At 42.4% G+C, this 20,624-nt stretch overlaps 1 protein-coding gene across 1 annotated transcript in view; it reads right to left on the bottom strand.

Annotated features, from left to right (window-relative positions):
• The window catches only part of SPOP (speckle type BTB/POZ protein), a 67,069-nt gene extending 48,198 nt beyond the window's left edge, over positions 1-18,871 (bottom strand). The window contains exon 1 of the mRNA XM_047081066.1: positions 18,711-18,871. The gene's annotated coding sequence lies outside the window, so the exon portion shown is untranslated. The remainder of the gene's footprint in view (positions 1-18,710) is intronic.
• Positions 18,872-20,624: the final 1,753 nt, after the last annotated feature.

The raw sequence follows: 20,624 nt of genomic DNA, 5'->3' as shown, positions 1-20,624 counted from the left end.
ACCCATCTTACTATTTGTGAGCTTGGTTAAGGCACTGGTGATAAAATTTGAGAAACTTGTTAAAATGAGGTTTTGGGATTATAAAAAGTTCTAACCAGATCCTTTTAAAAGGATCCAAACTCTGGATACACTTTTTTTTTGTTCATACTTTGTGAATTTTGACAAAATTCACATGTAAGCATCACTGCAATAAAAATACAAAACAGGTTTTGTATAAACTGTAAGACAACAACCATAAATAAAAGAGTTATTCAGAGCACTTACTTCAAAAGACAAGATTTCTACCAAGTCAAAAGCAGACAAAACAGGACCTAAAAACTTAAATAAGGATTAACTGAAAATAGAGAAATACTGGCCCTTCTCCACTTTTGCTCTTGCCTTCTAGCCAATCCAGATCACTGTAACTGCCCCCAATTTATTAATTCCCATGGCTTCAGCCACCATGTATATGCGTCTCTCTTCTCTACTGCAAACCAGCTTCCTGCTCCTAGACATCAGATGCCCATCTCATAGGCATCTCAAACTCAGCAAGTCCAAAACAGAAGCCCATCCTCCCCTCCAAAAACCTGATTGTCTTCAGTGATCCTACCATTCACCCAAGTACTCAAACTAGATATAGAGGAGTTAGCCTTAACTCCCCACTCTTTCCACTACCCCCACCTCCACTCCCCACGCCCTAATTTAGTCAATCACCATGTCTTGTCAATTTTACCTCAGAAATATATTTCAAACTCATCTGTTTCTCTTAATCCCCACAATGAACAGCTGGATTAGTTCAAGACATAATTACCTTAATTAATGCAATGCTTTCTTGTTTCATTCCTGGGAAGTAAGCTTGTGTTTGGCACAACATCTTTGCATAAAGTGTTTCCTCTACCCATTCTGCCTTTACTTCACCTTTGTAACATCTATTCTAATCTCTCCAAGTAGGATTTAAATGCTCCTGTCTCTCAATGTGTAAATCTCTTGCTGCTGTAATTATCGGTCTTTCCCACCAAACTGGAGTCCCAGGAGGGTAGCACTTAACTGTTATATTCACCTTGATAAGCCTGGTGTCAAAGTAGTGCCCAGCAAACAGTAGGTGCTTAATAAACGTTTGAAAAAGGAATGAGTGAATATATCATGATCCAGATAAAATGGCCCTCCCTCAAGGATTTTTGCTTCCCTTTGCTAAGATTCTATGCTTACCAAGTGACCTTTTGCTTAGTACAACATAGTAGTTACCAATTGTATGATCTCAGGCGAGATCAAAAACAAAAACAAAAATAAAAAACCCCTCTGTGCCCCAGACTCCTCACCTGTAAAATACAGGTAAGAATACTTCCTTCATAAGGTTATTATGAAGATCAGATGATTTACTTACATGTATAATGCTTGGAGCAGTGCCTGAGACATATAATAAGCGTGCAGTAAACATTAGTGATTATTAGTTTTTACTATTAATACCCTGACACTAGAAGGAGAATGGACTGAGCAGACACATGTTTTTCTAGGTCACAGAAAAGACCGCCCCTCAATGTACATTAATAAAATGGCATTCTGGTTTATGTGTCAGCCCCGTGTGAGATCATTTAGCCACTCCTCCCGGAGATCAATCAACTCTGGTGACACTGATCAGTTTACTTGCAAAACTGCAGAACGAATCCTGAATTCTGAAGGCTGCATCATGTTAAAAGCATCCTGAGAATGCTTGTCAGAAGAGCTATGTGGTCACCTTATGACAGTTTACCTTGAGTCTCTCTAAAAGACGTTTTGGTCCAAGGTAGCACAGCTTAGTGAAAAGAATGTGATGCTAGGTGGGAGACACTTTTTTAAAACTTAAAGTATGCCACGAATCAGCTGTGAACCTCACTGTACGCTTTATTTTTAAGTTTTTGTTTAATTCCAGTTAGTTCATACACAGTCATACTAGGTTCAGGTATACAATACAGTGATTCAACACTTCCATACATCAATCACCCTGTGATGATTGTGCACTTTACTTTTTTTTTTTTTTTTTTAAGTAGGCTCCATGCCCTGTGAAGAACCCAATGCGGGGCTTGAACTCATGACCCTGAGATCAAGAACTGAGCTGAGATCAAGAGTCGGATGTTTGACTGACTGAGCCACCCAGGCACCCCAATGATTGTGTACTTTAAACAGAAAGTCTCTGAGTTTAAAAAGTCCTAGTCAGTTCTCAATTATCCACACAAAAGGAGATAAAAAGTGGTATAAGAAATTCAAAACAGAGAGTAAAAAAGAAATCCTTAACATTTTACTTTGGAATGCATTATGTAATTTTTCCTATAGATTCATATCCAAAATTGTATCTGGTCTAAACTAATAATAAAATGTATTTACATAGCATAGCCATACATTTAAGTCATCATGGGAGTGAATTCAAAATAAAAGGAGGAAGCCAGCATGAAATAAATCCCTACGGATAATTTACAGGAAGATAATTTAAAACTGACTATTACAATAATTCCTCTCAACCTCACAGCATCCTCTTGAAGCTCAATCTTAGCCATAAAATTCTTTCAAATGAAAATCTCTACGTGTCATTTAGAAATAAAAAGTGAGAACAACTGAATTTCCAAAGGTGAATCATTCTAGACCTGGGAAGCCAGGAGACAATCACCCAATCAAAGACTTTTGCTCTCACAGATGTGGGGGTGCATTATTGTGCCTAAGGAGCTAGAAGGTATCAGCCACACAGCAGGCCAATTTATTTCATAAAATCAAGGTATTCTTGAAAGGTTATATAGCAATCTCAGCACCAGAAAGTACTTCAGCGAGCACCTTGTCTAAAAACTCTGATTTTATAGGGGCGCCTGGGTGGCTCAGTTGGTTGAGCGTCCAACTTTGGCTCAGGTCATGATCTCACAGTCTGTGAGTTCGAGCCCCGCATCGGGCTCTGTGCTGATGGCTCAGAGCCTGGAGCCTGCTTCCGATTCTGTGTCTCCTTCTCTCTCTGCCCCTTCCCTGCTCATGTTCTATCTCTCTCTGTCTCAAAAATAAATAAAAACATTAAGAAAAAAAATAAAAAAAAACCCCTCTGATTTTATAGAAGAAACTGAGATCCATGAAAGTTGCCACTCTTCTGTGAAACTACATAATAAATATTTAAGTATTGGGAAGTTTGTTTATGATATAATTGACATGTAACATTGTATTAACTTTAGGTGTACAACCTAATGATTTAATATATGTGTAATACTGCACAATGATCACCACAATAAGGTTAGTTAACATCCATCATCACACACAGTTAAAAAAACATTTTTTTTATTATAAGAACTTTTAAGATCTATAGAAAGTTCATTATTTAAATAATTCACTTACATAAATAAATAACCTTCTCCTATGCTTCTTGTAAGAAAGAGAGTTTAGGGGTGCCTGGATGGCTCAGTCAACTTCGGCTCAGGTCACGGTCTCATAGTTTGTGAGTTTCAGCCCCGTGCCAGGCTCTGTGCTTACAGCTCAGAGCCTGGAGCCTACTTCAGATTCTGTGGCTTGCTCTCTCTCTGCCCCTCCCCTGCTCGCACTCTGTCTCTCTCTCATACACAAAAATAAACATTAAAAAATTAAAATTAAAAAAAAAGAGACTCTAATGCATTCAAATTGGGCCACATCTGTATATCTGCTTTATCTGACAGTTCCATACTGAGTAACTTCAGATGTGCTGAGAATAAAATTGGTCCTCTGGGATATAACTTAATTCCCATACAAGCCCCTCCACGACACCACAACATGAACACTTCTCTCCAATTAGTCTATCAGTTAGACTGCAAGCCCATGTGTCAGCTCATACACACAATCGTGTGCCTTCCTCATATCTGGTCATACTCTTCAGAAAGCCAGGAATGTTCTTCTACCTCCTATTTAAATATTACCCTTCTGGGGCGCCTGGGTGGCGCAGTCGGTTAAGCGTCCGACTTCAGCCAGGTCACGATCTCGCGGTCCGTGAGTTCGAGCCCCGCGTCGGGCTCTGGGCTGATGGCTCAGAGCCTGGAGCCTGTTCCCGATTCTGTGTCTCCCTCTCTCTCTGCCCCTCCCCCGTTCATGCTCTGTCTCTCTCTGTCCCAAAAATAAATAAACGTTGAAAAAAAAAATTTTTTTTTAAATAAATATTACCCTTCTGGATCCAGGTCAAGTTCTGCCTTGCCTTTAAGCATTTCCTGATCACCTCAGCTCCCTCTGAATTCCTATCATACTTATTGTCACTTTCTTGGCAGTTAAGGGGGGTTACTTAGAACCTGATAATTAATGTGGGATGCCAAGTATTTTAATTCTTCTACATGTATGTCCTTCCCTACCCCCAAATTCTCTTTAGGTAGGTCTAGTGAGACCTAAGAATAGGTAGTTACAACACAAAACAAAACAGCTTATCAGATGGAAAGGGGGAAATGGCTGACAGAATAATAAAATAGATTAAAAAAAATTTTTTTTAATGTTTATTTATTATCGAGAGACAGAGACACAGAGTGTGAGCAGGGGAGGGGGAGAGAGAGAGCAAGTCACAGAATCCGAAGCAGGCTCCAGGCTCTGAGCCGTCAGCACAGAGCCCGACGCGGGGCTGGAACTCACAAACTGTGAGATCATGACCTGAGCCAAAGTCGGTCGCCTAACCAACTGAGCCACCCAGGCGCCCCAATAAAATAGATTTTTAAATGTCCTCTAATATGTCTAAGTATCTTTCCAACTAAAAATATCTAAAGACTGACTAGGAAAAAAGTGGAAGCTTGCATACCCTTTAGCACAGCAATTCTGCTTCCACTTCCAGAATCCATCTTAACGAATCAATCTGATCAGTGTATAAGTATTTATGTATAAGGACGCTCATCATAGCACAATTTATAAGCAAAAGCTAGAGGAAAAGGAAGTTCATTAGGGAATTGGCCAAATATGGTGCATTCATACAACAAAACTCTGTCTAGAAGAATTCTGCAGAGTTTTAAAAGATCACTTTTGGGGCTCTGGGTGGCTCAGTCAGTTAAGCATCCAACTCTAGACTTTGGCTCAGGTCATGATCTCACAGTCACGAGACTGCACTCTCTGTCAGGCTCTGTGCTGAGCGTGGAGCCAGCTTAAGATTCTTTCTCTCCCTCTCTTTCTGCTCCTCCTCCCAGCCTTTTTCATTCTCTCAAAACAAAAAAAAAACAAAAACAAATTTTTTAAGATTTTTAGCGACATGAAATTTTTAAAATTTTCTTTCTATTTTTTATATTTTTCCCATTATTTTATAATCAGAAAAGGCAAAGCTTTTTACTCTAAATAAAAATACACTACAGGTTTTGAAATTACACACGCCTTTCTAAGGATTTGTGTGCGTGGTGCATTACTCACAGTTACTGCGATCACCACCACTTAAGGAGCGACACACCAGCTCATGAAGAGAAGCGGTCCCTAACAATGCATCCAAGTCGACACGCAATTAACTTCCCTGCTGTTTTCATGTTGTTTCTTCAAGCCAAAAGTTTCTGAAACAATTTACCAATAGCTTCCACTGGAGGAAGTTTCTCACCTATGCAGAGGGCATTTCTGTAAGCGGTGACGGGACGGCATGAGTCGAGTCAGCATCAGGTCAAGTTTATATTCCAAAGGTCAACCAACCATCACCACCACCACCACCACCACCACCACCACCACCACCACCACCCCATCATCAGACCACCGAGGTGGAGGTAAGCTACCACTGGCTCAGCCTCAACCCAATTTGATTTGAGTGCGGGGGTACACTAAGACCAACATGAGACTCGGGGTCTTTGTGTCGACAGAATTTCAACTTCAATGGCTCCCACAGCCGTTCTACTTCAAATGCTCATCCACACTCTCACACCTAGGCAAGGATCTCCTGGAATATTCTCTGCTCCCCAGGTACCAACTTCTGAAGTTTTTTCTCTGAACTCTTATTCCCTCTACCAAGTGGAAAAGAAGAATCAAGATGAGAAAATGCAAAAGCCCTGAAGGAGGACTTAGCTGGATATACCGGAAAAATACAAAGCAAGCCAGTGCAGCTTGATCACGGTAAACAAAGGAAAGTACTATACAAGAAACAGGCAGGAACCGTATCACAGAGGACCTAACAGGTTATGATAAAGACTCTGGGTGTTTATTTTCATAAAGTTTGCCGCTCCCACGGTGAGTCAATTTCATATAAATGAGACCTAGATGTATCTTTCAAACCTCACCTGCTCTTCGAAAACCCAGTGCAATAGATTCAACTGCCTGCCTGCTAGGCAGCCTCTCCTAAATGTCAATACATGCAAAGCCAAACACGATCTTTTTTTCCAAAGCAGCTCCTCCTGACTATTTTATATCTGCTAACAGACCGATCATTCATCCAGGCTTGATATCTCAAAGCTGTCTTGCATTCCTGGCCTACTGTCCACCCCCACTCCTCACAGGCTCCCAGGGCCTCAAATCTCCAACTTTCTCTTCTCTTCCCTTCACCACAATCCTAGTTCACACGAGCACCAATCCCTATTCAGATTGCTGGAACAGGCTAACCAGTTTCCACACCTCCAGTTCTTTCCATCAAACCTATCCTATGTGATGTCATTTAGATACTTTTAAGACCATCATAAGCAGATGATTTACAAATTTATTACCTCAAGTTCTGACTTCACTTCAAGCCCCACTCGTCTATCTGCCTACTTAACATATTTATACTTAGCCTCAATCGCATCTCAAATTTAACATGTCTAAAATTGAATTCCTGATTTCTGATCTTCCCTCCAAATCCCACACCTACCCCTCCCATTCTTATCTCCCACTCCCATCCCAGTTAAGTGGCACCTCTACACATCCAACTGCTTGAGCCAGAAAGCTGGGAGTCATTCTTGACACTCTTCTTCCTCAACCCCCACATTCAATCTATAATTAAATGGATTCTTTAACATACTTCTCAAATCCATCTACTTTTCTCCAGTGCCTCTGCCACCGAATCCCGCCTGCAAAGATTCTTATTTAAGTGGTGCATGCTGCAGCCCGGGCACCAGGATTCTTACAAGCTCCTCAGGTAGTTCCAACATGCAGCTATGGGTGAGAACCACTGCTCTGTAGGTTCTGGGCTCCCACTAACCTCTGACTCCGTGTCTACCACTTTCTCCCTGGCTCACTTAACTCCAGCCACACTGGCCTTGCTGGTTTCTTGAACATGCCAGGCACATCATTCCTCAGGGCTTCGGCTTTTGCTATGCCCTCCGTCTGGAGCTCTGCTTCACTCCTTCACCTTCTACAGATACGTGCTCAAATATTACCTTTGTAGTGCTTTAGTGAGACATTCCATGGCCATTCCACCTAAAACTGTAACCCCCGTGCCCACCCCAGTATGCCCTATCTCCTTCTTGGGCTTCATTTCCCTCCTTGGGACGTACTGCCTTCTAACATACCATATATTTCATCTTATTTACTGCTTGAATAGGCACTTTGTGAGAGCCGGGACTTTTGTCTGTTTTGTTCCTTATATATCTGTATATCCCCAGTTCCTACAACAGCATTTGGCAGAGGGGAGAGAGACTCGGTTAATAGTTAACTTCCTCAGCAAGGCCTTCCCAGATTCCTAACCTGAAGTACCCCACTATTTCTCAATAGTAATTTATTCCTTTCCTTCATTAACATTTACAGTAATTTGTAATTACATTTGTGTTTATTTGTTGAAGCTCCTTTCCTAGATGGGAAATTCCACGAGAATAGGGATTTTCTGTCTGGTTCACAGTGACATACACTGTTTTTCATGCTTAAGTGGCACAGAGGAACAATTTCAAAAAGTCAATGAATGAATTAATAAATGAATGAGGTTGAACACATTTTCTTAATGTACACTCTGATTGTGTTATTATTCAATCAAAAACTTTCAAAGTCTCTCCATCGCTTACCACATTAACGCCTAACTGCCCAGACTTAGTAGAAGACCTTCTTTGTTCTGGGCCAATTTCTTTCCTACCTTATCTCCTATTATCTCAGGCCTCTTCTTTTGCTTCAGCTACACTGCACCGTTCATTATTGCCAGTACACACCCTATAACAACAAACACTGCATTTCCTCACCTCCGCACTTTTGCCCACGACCTTCCTTCTGCCCGAATTCCCTTCCCATCTCTGCCAATCAAAATTCCAGCCTTCAAAATACCGACCCTTCAAAACCCAGCTCAAAGGTAACCTTCACAAAGACAGTCCTGACTCCCACCCCAACTTCCCCAAATGCATGACCCCTTCCTCTTCTAAACACCAACATAGGTATACTGGTTCAATTCCTCACTCATTTCAGAACATACCCCTTTCCCACGTTTTATAAAAGCTTTTGTTTAGAGTCATTCAATAGACAGTTGTGGAAATGAAGTCATTTAACACCACTGTTCCCTTCTCTATCAAAAAACATATTTAAATGGGGGTGGGGGGGAGGCGGGGGAGGGAGGTTTTCTTTAGCAAGATCTTTAATAACCAAAAGATATAAAGCTGGAATGGCAGATTCCCAGCCTTAACCTCCCCTTCTATGCCTTTTCTGAGAAGGCAAGATCTTCCCAAGTGCAATCTTTGGCTCTGAGATTTTGTAATGTATTCAACTGCTTGAAAAAAAAATGTTAAGCTGCAAGTGCTACTATAAGGACATAAATTCCATAAGCTACATTAAAACGGGTTACCCTCAGATTATCACATACTTGAAAGAATATCTGCCTGAAAATCTGAGTACCTTAAACTCTGCTGTTTGAAAATCGTAATTACTAGGGAAACATTTCTGTTCAGTAAGAAATCTGAAACTTTTTATGATCTTTTAAAGTACTCTATTCATTTCTGCACCATATTAAATGATAAGTAACAGCGGTAGCAATGCAGTAAAATTCTACCATGAAACACTTGTACTTTGAGCAACAGGCCTTCGTCTCCCTACGCACACGCTCTCATAAGGCCGTGGTTCCCAAAATGGAGTCCATGGATCCCTGGAGGTCCCTTTCAAGAAGTCCAGGAAATTGAAACAATTTTCATAATACTTAAGAAATTGTTTGCCTTTTTCACTGCACTGACATTTGCACTGGTGGTACAAAATCAACAATGGGCAAAACTACTGGTGCTTTAGCATAAATCAAGGTTAACGGTGGCATCAAACTGTACTAGAGTCACGTGTCTTTCCCCATCAGGTACTGCCGGGTTTTTTTAAGTCAATTTCACTTAAGAATGCTCTTGATGAAGCAACAAATTTTCTCGATGAAGTTCCGAGCTTTTACTCAAAAGTTAGAATTTTGGAAATCTTGTAGCTGCAGGACAGATTCCCAATACTTACAGACTTTTCTAATGAGATAGGTGGTGATACTAAGCAATGTGGTTTTTTTTTTTTTAATACCGCATTATGAAATGTGTCATCTAGAAAACCCGCTTAACTCAGTGAGTGAATCAGTATTTCCCAAACAACCAGTGCATATTATCAAATCATGAATGGGTAAAAAACCCATTCAAAGGGCAAGACAGACCAGTGGGTTTTAGTATAACAGTAACATCAATGATTTCAGATTCCACACTACAACTTAACTGATAAGAAACTACCAATTATCAAGTTTTGGTGTAGTATCAGAGAATATACACAACCATCTGCAAATACTCCTCCCTTTTCCAACTATTTATCCCCTGTGATTATATTTTCTTCAAATACTTCAATGAAAACTATCAATCATGGGGTGCCTGGGTGGCTCAGTTGGTTAAGCGTCCGACTTCGGCTCAGCTCATGATCTCACGGTTCATGAGTTTAAGCCCTACGTGAGGCTCTCTGCTCTCAGCACACAGCCTAATTCAGATCCTCTGTCTCCCTCCTTCTCTGCCCCTCCCACATGTGTGCTCGTTCTCTCTCTCTCTCAAAAATAAACATTAAAAAAAAATATCACATCAGATTGAAAATACACAAGTAGATATGAAAATCTATCTTCTGTTAAGGCAGTATTTAAGAGATTTGCAAAAGTGTAAAAAAAACCACTCTTCTAATTTTTTGAAGTCATTTTTCATAAAAATATATTATTTATGCTAACGTGAAATAGATTTTTTTAAGCAACTTTTAAAAAAGTTTTTAATTTTAATTTCTAGTTTGGTAAATATCAATAGATATAAACCACATAAACAAAAGCTCTTGGGGTCCTCAGAAATTCTTTAAAGTATAGAACCTTGCAACTAAAAAGTTAGGCAAACACTGCCCTAAGAGAATCTGTCTCTGATTCCGGCCACCTCCAAAACTGCTGTTTGTACCAAATCTTCCCTCCCCGATCCTCAACCAGAGTCGAACCTGGGGCAGGCATCTGGCCCAAGGAAACTCATGCCTTAGGCTGACCAAATCAGACATCATTCAGGAATCTGAATTAAGCCTCACGGATACTGAGGTCTACTTACGGCAGAACACTAGAATCCATTCATTCTTATTGCTGAAGTCCTTGGAACAGTTTTGGTTCCAGCCCCTTCTGAGGTCTTGTGGTTCAGCTTTTCCTTGGATTCTACGACAACTGTTTTCTTTGGTTAAGTCTTTCACTTGTTATTTTAAGTAGGTTTCTTTTCCTTATGCTCAAGAAAGCCTTAACACCACAGAACTTCAGTACTGTTACCAAGAGTGTTTTATTTGGTGTTCTTATCTGAGACACCAAATTATAACAAGGTTCCCTCCATTTGAAAATCATGTGCCTTTACAAAAATGAAAATCACTCCAACAAAACAAAAATTTGAATGGAAATTATAGGCTCATTCAGAACAAGAGACAGCTTAATGGTCACCTGCTAGATTAAGGATGGCTTGTGTTTTTTTTTGTTTTCTCTTTTTTTCTTTTTGGAGAAGGCTATTATATATTATGTCAATGTATTTTAGACAGCAAATGGCTTCGTTAAAATATACCAACCTGACAGGGTTTTTCAAGGAGGCTGATGAACAGAAAAAGAACAAGACGGGGAGACTAAATATGAACAATAAATCTTGTAGTGCAAGATATGCAAACAGACCGATGTTACAGAATAAGGAATGCAGACACAAACCATCATATTATTAGAAGCACGGAAGTGGCATTACAAAGTAGTAAGGAGCAGACATGACTATTCAGTAAATGATGCTAAGGTACTGGGTTATCCCCACGGAAAAAAAAAGTTAAATCCCTCCTGCAGGGTTATCCATATGGAAAAAAAAAAATTAGATCCCTACTTCACACCGAACATCAAAATAAATTCTGGGTGGATTAGAAACCTAAATGTGAAACTTTAAAACTTTTAGAAGAAAATACAGGATCTAAGTGTTATCTCAGTAGAGGGGAGGATGCCTCCTTTAAGACACAAAAAACACACATGCTAAAGGAAAAACATAATAAATCGGACTCTGCTAAAATTTAAAACTTAGTTTCGATAAAGGATAAAATTAAGTTAAAAAAATTTAAACATACCCTTAGAACGGCTACGATCAAAAACACCCCAGAAGATAATAAGAGTTGGTGGGGATGTAGAGACACGGGAACCCTCTGTGCCCTGTTGGTAAGAATGCAAAATGGTGCAGCCCCTATATTAAGCAGTATGGCAGTTCCTCCAAGAAATTAAAAATAGAATTACCATACGATTCAGCAGCTCCATTTCTGGGTATATACCCAGAAGGACTGAAAGCAGAATCTCAGAGACATCCGGACACCCGTGTTCACAGCAGCACGATTCACAGTGGCCAAAAGGTGGAAGGAACGCAAGTGAACGCTGACAGATAAATGAACGAACAAAATGTGGCATATGCATACGATGGAGGATTATTCAGCCCTAAAAAGGAAGGAAATTCTCACACGTGCCACTACGTGGACGAACCTTGGAGCACACTATGCTAAGGGAAATAAGCCGATGCGAGAGGACAAATACTACGTGATTCTACTCATATGAAGTATCTAAAGTAGTCAAAATGACAGAAGCAGAAAGTAGTACCTGTCTCTAAATACCAAAAATTATGTAAATCTCAAATTAAGATGAATGATTACATATACTTTTTTTTCAGGCAGACAGACAGGTGCAACAGACAAGAGGGATTACAGGCTTTCAGAGAACTGCAAGCCCTTCTTTAATTTAGCTGGCGTCACAGCAGGAAGATCTGTGCCAAGCTCAGAAAGAGAGAGTCGAGGGACGCCTGGGTGGTTCAGTCGGTGAGGCATCCAACTCTTGATTTTGGCTCAAGTCATGATTTCGTAGTCTGTGAGATCGAGCCCCATGTCGGGCTCTGCGCTGACAGCTCAAAGCCTGCTTGGGATTCTCCCTCCCTCGTCTCTCTCCGCCCCTCCCCTGCATGCACATGTGCACTCTCTCTCTCAAAATAAACAAACAAACATATAAAGAAAAAGGAAAGACAGCAACAGTCAGGAATAAAGGTCTTCCCGGGCAAGTAAGGGTTACTGTCTGAACATTTAACTCCCACTCTGAGGTCTGTCTGCATCCGGCTCTCCCAAAGCAGCATGACCAGCTCTGCCACACAGAGCAGCCGGGCAACTCTTGCCAATTCTATTAAAACATGACTACAGCTGTAAGAATGAAGGCCCAAGCGTTTCCTGAAGAGGCTATACTTTAGAATCCTTTTTCCTATGATGGAAGCTTGTCAAAAACAAAAGTAAAAGAAGCCACTGGATCTTAGCAGCAAACGTGACAGTGTAGCCTTTCAGAGTGATTCACCGTGCCCGAAAACAAACACAAGGAACAGGTGCGCTTCCCTGAATACACGACCAGAATTTAATATGGGGCCAGTATTGTTACGAAACCAGGTTGAGAATAACCTTATTAAGTCTGGAAGTAAATACGACAAGATGGTTTAAAAAAAAAAAAAAGGGAAAGGATTTCAGATAAATATCAGAATACTGTTATTGCCAGCCTTTGAGTGACTTGAAATCAGTAAGATGACTCAAAATACTGCCACATGGTAAGAGTCTAATAAAGCATTTTCTGCTAAGGCAGGAATTAGTCCAGCCCCTAAAACCAGCTTTAGAATGCAGCTCTACTGTATCTCTTGTTTGTATTAATCTTCATTAGGGTGATGGATTTTAAGAAAACACTGTGGATGTACCAACATTTCTCCTGAGTCTACACTACATGACAGAAATCCACAGGATTCACTGCTGTTGCAGACCTTGAGTTAAAACAGCTAGATATCAGGGTTCATGGCCTAACTGAAAAATTTCCCTAATTAAGGACAATTTGTCTCATTCCTTTTTTTTATGATGAAAATCTAGTGATAATGAAAAAAAATATGCTATCACAGCATAATCTTACATAACGCTCCAACTGTGCAGAGGAACGTATAAATGAGGAAAAGGGAGGAAAGACAAACACATACTTGTGTATATCTACACAAAGATGCTTTTATGGGACACTCAAAACCCCACATCTCCAAGAAAGCTCGCAAGTACAATTTCGGTCTCTAAATTCCATTTTGTGTACCTTTCATCTCGGGGGGAAAAAGCAAGGTTGCTCATCGGAGAAGAAATCCCCAGTCTCTGCTACAGCTAACCTTATACTGGGGAGGTGGGGAGAAGAAATGCGGTCTTCAGAGGTACTACCTGTTTTTCACAAAGTGCATTCAAGACAAAGGTCTAAGAGCCAGAATCCAGCAATGTCAGTGGCACAGAAGTGATTCAAACACTGGGTGCATTGTATTAAAATAAAGGCATCTGCAGTTTTTAGATTTTGGCTTCAGAAGCTCTATAGGGAGATGAACAACATAATAGAAGGGAAGAAAATGTGAGATACATATATCCTATATATGGGTGTGTATATACACACACATGTGTATATCACATAAACACGTGCGCCCACACGCACGCACACAGAAGATGAGGGCTCCACAACTGGGACAGGGAAAACACAAAGTGAGGCAGGAACTTCTTGGACTAGAGGGCAAGGAGGCACTCATCCACCAAGCTTGAAAGGTTCCCACAGGGCGAATATGGAACATTTTGAGCTCCAAGAAATGTCTATAATTGTCAGTAACATGTAGAAATAAATTAAAGTCCACGCATGTATAATGATACTAGAGTAAAGAAAGCTAGAAAAAGAAACAAATCACTTGCCACCATTAGAGGTGATTATTATACCACCTTGTTACTCAGAAAATTGTTAAAGGGAAAATAAGAATTTACCTAACTTTTGGTAGAAACTAGAATTATTTCTAACTGCTGAGGGAAAGATTGAAGGCTAATCAATGTAAAAGGAAGAGAATGAAAAAATCAGCATTTTGCAGCAACCAAAGAAATAACTGGTCCAAACAAGGATCATTATCATTAAGTGAAAGACTGCCGGAGAAGTGGAACAGTATGGCTCCAAAATACCACTCTACAGATGACTAACTACAAAGGGGAAAAAATGTCTACACTGGAGATCTGGTATTTATCACCTTAAAGAAATGATAAAATAAACTCAGCATCATTAATAATGCAATATTATGACATTATGTTTCTCTTATCATGACCTAATATGAGGTACAGAGCAACACCTACGAAGAATTCTTACCCAATGTGTTTAATATGCATCTAACCACGTCTTAGACTTCAATGCCAGTTTGTAGGAAATACATGATAAAGGCGCAAATTAAATGAAACTGTGAGGAAACAATCACAGGAAACGGCCTGGTCTCTTCACAAAGGCAATTTCTTGTAGCTTGTAAACAAACTACTGGAGATGTAAAAAGACTAAAGATACATGTTTGCAGAAAAAAATACCAACAGCTAAAAAGTGTCATCTTCAAGACAACCAGGAAAATCTAAACATTAACTGGGTATTAGATGGTTTTAGGAAATTACCATTAATTGCCTTATCTGTGACAATATATCTTAAGAACAATTAAGTAAACGGTCTCCTTAAGAAAATGCATCTAAAGCATTTAAAGTACAAAAGTATTAGGATGTCATGATATCTGCAAAATAAAAATTTATTTATTATATATATAAAGGCACATGCACACACATACATAAAGCCAATACAGCAAAATGAACTGTGAAATCTAGGGTGTAATAAGTATAAAGGTGATCATTGTACTATTCTTTGACTTTTTCTGCACGTGTAAATTTTTTTACATAAACAGTTGTAAAAGGAGGGGAGGGAGAGGGCTCAAAATGCGCTTCCTCCAGGAAGGCCTCCCAAAGGAATTCTCCTCTAATCGCTCTTTCACAAAGTCCTCTCAACATGGAACACAGTGTATTACTGTTCCCATTCTAACTGTTCCCTTACTATTTCACATACTTAGTAGATTTGATTTTCCAAGACTATGAGCTCCTTCAGGCACAGACATTTTTAAATTCGCTTCTATTTCCTCACAGCTCACAGTGAAGTATCTGCAATCAGCAGACTTTTAAAAAGTACCAGTACCCGGGGCGGCAGGGCAGCTCAGTCGGTTGAGCGTCCGACTCTGGGTCTCAGCTCACATCATGACCTCACGGTTTGGGAGTTTGAGCCCCGCATCGGGCTCTGTGCTGACAGCAAGAAGCCTGCTTGGGATTCTCTCTCCCTCCTTCTCTGCCCCTTTCCCTCCCGCTTTCAAAAACAAATAAACCAACAGTTAAAAACAAAGTGTTAGTACCGGTATTTTGTGAAGGCACTTGGTAAAGTACCTTTAACTAACTGGGTTAGCTTTTCAATTCCTCAACACAATGGCAGTTCGCCTCTACAAACAATTTTGAGTCAAAGCTATCAAAAGATCATGGAACATCACTTATGGGCTTGCAGGATTTTGCAAAAAGAAACCAGCACCTAAGAATGAAAGGAAGCAGAGGTTGTACATGTCCTCCAAGCGGTGTCATGGACATGCCGTGTTATCCAGGCACATGACTTTATTCTCATGACATGACTCTTCAGTCGAACAGTATCTTCCCCGGCCACTCCCATCTGCAAAAACGGCCACGGTTATGTATCCACAACTCCTGGGTGTAATAAGGCTTAACAAGCTACATGATGAACTTGAAATCTTAGCTAAAAGACTGCACAAAGGGAAAAAAAAAATGTTGATAACAGTGCTGGTGAGGAAAGAGGCAGACTCACTGCTGGCAGGAATATAAATTCGTACAACCTCTATGGTGAGTCATTCAGCAGTATCTAACAACATTAAAAATGCATATATCCTCTGATCCAGCACTTCTGCTAGGAATTCACCCAAAAGATACCCATGTACACAAAAAGCACATACAAAGAATTAACTGTAGCCCTGGAAACAGCCTAAGTGTCCAACAATAAGAGCTGACTAAATGATGGTACATCTATACAAGGGAGTATCTGTCATCTTTCAAAACGGAAGAGGTACTCTATTGCTCTATGGAATGATGGCCAAGATATACAAAGTAAAAAAAGCAAAATGCAGAATAATGGCTATAGTGTCTTACCATTTGTGTAAAACAGTAAATAAAATCAGGAACTTCAAACAGTACATAGTTGTGTATGCTTTTGAAAGCCATGACTATCTCTGGAAGGGTAAACAAGACACAGGTAACAACAGTTTCCTTGGGGGGGTGGGGGTGAGTTTAACTAGACAGATGAAAAGAGGGCAGGAGAAGGAAGATTCTTCACCCTCTATGTACCTTTTGAGTTTTGTTTCATGTGTACGTTACCCATTTCACATAGCATTTGGAAACACGGCTCTGCACCAATGCAAATTAATTAATGATGCTCCTCTTAATCCTAAGAGCAATCATGCCTTCATTCCACAAAAATGTTAAACAGGGCTTCAGTAAATTCAACCAGATGAAATGTTTCCAGATAAAAACAAAGCATCAGAGAGGACAGACGCCTCCTGAGAGATGGATACCTACCAACTACCCCCATAGTTTTGTTTCAAGGTTTTTACCAAAACCTGATGCAAGTCGGGACACAGACGACATCGAACATCTCCCAGTACACTAACCACTATGAAGAGCTCTGACGGAAGTCACCAAAGTGCCAATGCAAACAACCACCCTCACCCTAAGTGTGGAGCGATCACAAGAACTTATACCCCTCATTCTTCACACAAGAAATAGAAGATGAGTCTCCAGCCCTTTCCTGGAAACAGGATGAGTTATGCCCCCCAAATTCCTGTGCTTCCTCTGTGTCGTCCCTTGGGTCCCACTGTAACTATGGCAACAGAAAACAGCACAAAAGACAACTGAACCATGCAAAGGCCAGAGTTAAAAGGAGAAGTGAAAAAAATATATACACACTGAGGCCCCAAAACATAAGGTCCTGCAGTTAAGAATGGCAGCTGAAAAAAGCCTTGACAGAATACCAAAGAAAGAAAACTAAGGAACGAAAATAGAAAATAAGGCTTACTAACATAGCCCATCCATCCCGTTATCCAGATAGGAAACAGGGTTGGCAAAGGTAACTGAGAAAACACAAAAAAGCTGCCCCCTCCAAACAAGTCGGCTATTCATTTCAATGCTACTCAGCAAACCTTCTATTTTTAAGAGTTTACCATTTCCTCGCCCTGTTCTGAGGGCAAAGGTAAGCAGCAGCAAAGTAGCCAAGAGTGGCAACACGGCAGCAAATGAAGGACCGTGAATAATCTGCCAACCGAAAACCTAGGTCCTAGATCACTGAAATATTCCTGAGTTCCTTGTTTTATGTTGCTCTTTGTTTTTGCAAATGTGCAAGAACTATCACTCCCACTGCTTAAAGTTAAAACCTCCGCTGGGTAAGTTATCGTCCACTAGTAGGTTCCGATCACTTTTGTTTTCATGTGATGTTCACAGAGCATCAATAATGTACAGCTAAAACGAAAGCGCTAAGGAAGATCCTTTTTTTTTTTTAAAGGAAGATCTTATACCAAAAAAAAAAAAAAAAAAGAGGCAAATAGGTCACACGAACTGGGAGGGCTAGAGATGAGAGAACCCTGATGTCTTGATTTACACTGATTGCTCTAACCCTTACATTGTGTTCTCTTTATCTCTATCTTTATCTAGTTCTATGCAGATAATTAAGAATTTTGCTAAAAGGCAGTCACCCTTACTTTCTTTTCTGTGACCCTTAGTCCTCCTAAGAAAGGCTACCAAAATCCCCTGCCAGAATAACTGAATGGGTTGAGGCACCTACTCGTAAGTTCAGGGGATGTTTGTATTACAGGTACAACATGACGACGGGGGGGGGGGGGGAGCAATGCTGGAACTAGAAGTTGCAGTGACAGTTTCAAAAGAAAGGTCAGCGTGGGGCACGGTTGGCTCTGGAAGGCGTTTGTAGCCTGGGAGTCTCTAGGGCAACACCAGATGCGAATAGTGCTTTGTCAGGAAGTCCCTCGAATCATTTACACTCTCCCTTTCGGATAGGAGCAACAGGCTCACTATCGGGCAGCCCACTGCCTGGGAAAGAGGCGGGCGCATGGTCAAGGGGCTCTTTATCCCGCAGGTCCCTGCAACACAGCGATGCGCATGCGCCCCGGGGGCAGCGAGCAAGCACCCCTAGCTCGTTCACACTCGCGCATGCGCAGTCACCCATCTCGCCGCAGGCGACAGCTCACTATTTGGCAAGGGGGATGGGGCTGGGAAAATGAGGGGGGGGGGCTGAAGGCAGGGGGCGCGTTTGTGTCTCCTGAATGCTTGGGATTGGAAGAAGGAACGGCTGATTAGGCTCTGGCATTCCCAGGCCACGTAACCCAGGATGTAGGATATGGGACAGAGAAGAGTATATGTGTGGCGGGGGGGGGGGGGGTAGTGGGGGGTCAGTCACCTCTTAAGGGAGGCGCCCCCCCCACTCCGACAGGACAACCCTCTCCCTTGACTCTCCTCCCCCCACTCACCTGAGAGCGGCGGCGACAGCTGCTGGTCCCCGTCCCCCTGCGCTCGCTTCATACTGTCCGCAACATCCGGGACCTGCGGGACCGCCGATACACAAATACACACACACTCGGAGCGCGCACACTCACACACACACACACACACCGACACACACCGGCCGGGGCGTCATGGCGTCAGCACGTCGACGCAGCGAGCGCGTACCCGCCGGGCCCCACCCCGCGCGGCCTCCGCCCCTCTTCTCCCCTCCCTGCGTTCTCCTGCCCCTCCTCCCTCTTCCTCAAGACTCCGCCTACCTCCCCTCTTGCGCATGCGTCCCGACCTCTCCCCAGGGCCGGGGGGCGGGGGGGGGGGGGCGAATCTGAGGAGAAGGAGGGGCCTGACAAGAAAGAGGCGGGAACTCAGAGGGGGTGACGTGCCCGGCGCCGCGGGCTGCGCGGAGGTGCGAGGACCGAATAGAGGCCTACCAACGGGGGATCAGGGTGGGCAGCGTAACAAGAGAGGCACTTAACAGTAGCGACGTGTATTTGCAACCAGTTTATGGATCAGCAACAAGCGTAACTTGCGTTCCCTCACTTTTTCCAACCAACTTTGTGTCAGTAAAATCGCCTTTGGACTTTATGACAATGCTGAAGACTTTTAAGTAGCTTTTTAAATTTTGGCCTTTGGAAACGATCAAGAGGGACCGTGCTTTTGGGGCAACGCGGGCATATTAGGTGGCTTAACTGAAAGGAAGCAGATTCAATGGCAGTTTGTTGTCTTGGACACCTGGGTCCCCAGTCGGCCCCACATCCCAGCTCCCAAGGGCCATCAACGACTCTTGAGTTGACTAAAAGAAAAAAAGCCTTGGGGCGCCTGGGTGGCTCATTCGGTTGAGCGTCCGGTTTCGGCTCAGGTCACGATCTCACGGTCTGTGGGTTCGAGCCCCGAGCCCCGCGCGGAGCCTGGAGCCTGCTTCCAATCCTGCGTCTCCCTCTCTCTCTGCCCCTCCCCCACTCTCACTCTGTCTCTCAAAAATAAAGAAATATAAAAAAAAGAAAAGAAAAAAAGCCTCAGCCTCTTGGCCCTGGGAGAAAAACGTTAGAGTGGTAAGGTCCATGACGGGATATTTGTTATTGCTACAATTCTTTCCTTTAGCTTAAACTTTCAAAAATTGTTCTTCCTGAATCCAGCCAGGTAATCCGGAGCGGGGATTGTCTCTTTTCCACACTGAGATAGTATCATCACACACACACACACACACACACACACACACACTCAAATGCCAGAGGCATTGAACCCAAAAGAGCAACCAGATGAACCTGCAGGTCGTGGGGTGATAAGGCGTGGGCCCTGCCTTGGGAACAGCTTCCGGAAGCTTTGCTGCCGTGGGACTGTCTCCAGGAGACTGTGCTCGCTTGTTTCCTGCCACATGTGCCCCGGTGCCAGGTGGCTGGTGTGTCCATTCATTAGGGAAGGCTGGGAGCCAGTGAGCAGAGCTTTGGGGGGGGGGGGGGGAAGAAACCCCTGACAGTTGCCAGGCCGCTTTCCACTTTCAAGTACACAAGCACGCCCCACAGTCCCCCAGCTTCAACCGTCCTAGGAATCACCCACAAAGCACTCCAAGCTCCCAGAGCTTGCTCCGACTGTATTTCAGACACGATCAAGAGACGGAGGTCCTCAATTCTGCAGGGCTGTGAGCCACTGGGCCTCCCTTGCTTGAAACAGAAAGAGCTTGTGTCACCTATTAGGCTGAGTTCACTCATCACCACCCTCAACAAGCATTCATTTCTTCGGCTGAAGCCAGCAAGGTTTTTTGGTGCTGGTGAAAACTCAAGAGTGCCCCGCAGGTAACTCAGTAACCGGGTTCAAGTAACTGACTCCTGGGTGTCCCTGAGGCTGTTCCCTTCCTGTTCTCTTCACTTCAGGATTCACAGGCG

This window comes from Lynx rufus, unplaced genomic scaffold, assembly GCF_022079265.1.
Source record: "Lynx rufus isolate CCGP_SWC_20201006 ecotype Redwood Valley unplaced genomic scaffold, mLynRuf1.p SCAF_18, whole genome shotgun sequence".
Taxonomy (NCBI): Eukaryota; Metazoa; Chordata; class Mammalia; order Carnivora; family Felidae; genus Lynx; species Lynx rufus.
The sequence above is the reverse complement of the archived record's forward strand: the minus strand, read 5'-3'. Positions and strand labels throughout refer to the sequence as shown.